The sequence below is a fragment of the Otolemur garnettii genome, unplaced genomic scaffold, assembly GCF_000181295.1.
Source record: "Otolemur garnettii isolate 467f Iridium unplaced genomic scaffold, OtoGar3 scaffold00204, whole genome shotgun sequence".
NCBI lineage: Eukaryota > Metazoa > Chordata > Mammalia > Primates > Galagidae > Otolemur > Otolemur garnettii.
The window spans coordinates 15,389-16,728 of NW_003852599.1; positions in this window are offsets into that span (position 1 = coordinate 15,389).

Here is a 1,340-nt window from a genome sequence, read left to right on the forward strand (position 1 = left end):
TTGGAGGTTGCTGTGAGCTGTGATGCCATAGCACTCTACCCAGGGAGATAGCTTCAGGCTCTGTCTCGAAAAAAATAATAAAATAAAATAAATAAAGAGGGGTGGCGCCTTTGGGTCAGTGAGTAGCGTGCTGGCCCCATATACCAAGGGTGGCAGTTTCGAACCTGGCCCCAGCCAAACTGGCAACAAAAAATAGGTGGGCATTGTGGCAGGCACCTATAGTCTGAGCTACTCAGGAGGCTGAGGCAAGAGAATCGCCTATGCCCAGGAGTTGGAAGTTGCTGTGAGCTGTGATGCCACAGCATTCTACTGAGGAGGATAAGGTGAGACTGTGTCTCAAAAAAAAAAAAGAAAAAAGAAAAAAAATGGGGTGGGAAAGGCCAGCAGAGGCTGGATCAGAGAGGATCAATGGCCCTAGGCTAGGAAGGGTACCCGGGCAAAGCCCAGTCCTAAAATGGAAACAAAGCTGAAGTGTCGCTGGTTCCTAGGACATAGGGTGGAGGGCTGAGGAGCAGGAAAGAAGAAACTCAGACCATCATAGCTATTTTCATCTATTCAGCCCACGTTCCCTGAGCCTTTTTTGGCCTCAAGGTGTGCAGAAGATGAGCTCACAGTGGAGTATGGGAGACAGATGCCTCAACAAATATTTTTGGTACCTCTACTGACGCATGCGTTTTGCTAGACACTGAGACAGACGAGGAAGATACTGTCCCCTAGTCAACAGGGAGAGATGGACACATGAGCAAATTAGGGTGTGAAGTACTAAAGAAAACAAGTGTTCAGGGTCCGGTGGGAGCAGATGGAACAAATTATCTGGATAGACAGGCTTCTCTGAAAAGCTGATAGTTGGGTCTTGAAAATGAATGTGGTTTGGGGGAAGGGAGGGCATTGCATTCTAAGCAGAGGGAGCAGAACATGCAAATTGGGTAAAAGTGACTCTCCAAAGACAGTTGGAGCCTGAGTTACTTGGTGGGGGGGTGGCCCACGAAGCTGGAAAAGACCAGTCTATATACTAGATTGAAATGTTTGGATGTCACCTGAAGGTAGGCAGTACAAAGTTGCTAAGCAGAGGGGCAACACTGATAATCTCTGCTTTTAAGGAGATGGGAGTGGGAGAGTCCAGAGAAAGAAGGCCAGTGAGGACAGGCAAAATAGACCAAGGAAGTGATGAGGTCTCACCTTGAACAATGGCAGTAGTAAGAGAAATACAGTGCTCACTTTGCTAACCTTGAGTCCTAGATTTCAGTTGCCTTTAAGTTGTTTCTCCTAGTGGACCCAACATACAACCAGAATTGGAAATTTGTTGTGACATACCCTGGAGACCAGATTCCAGGTCCCTT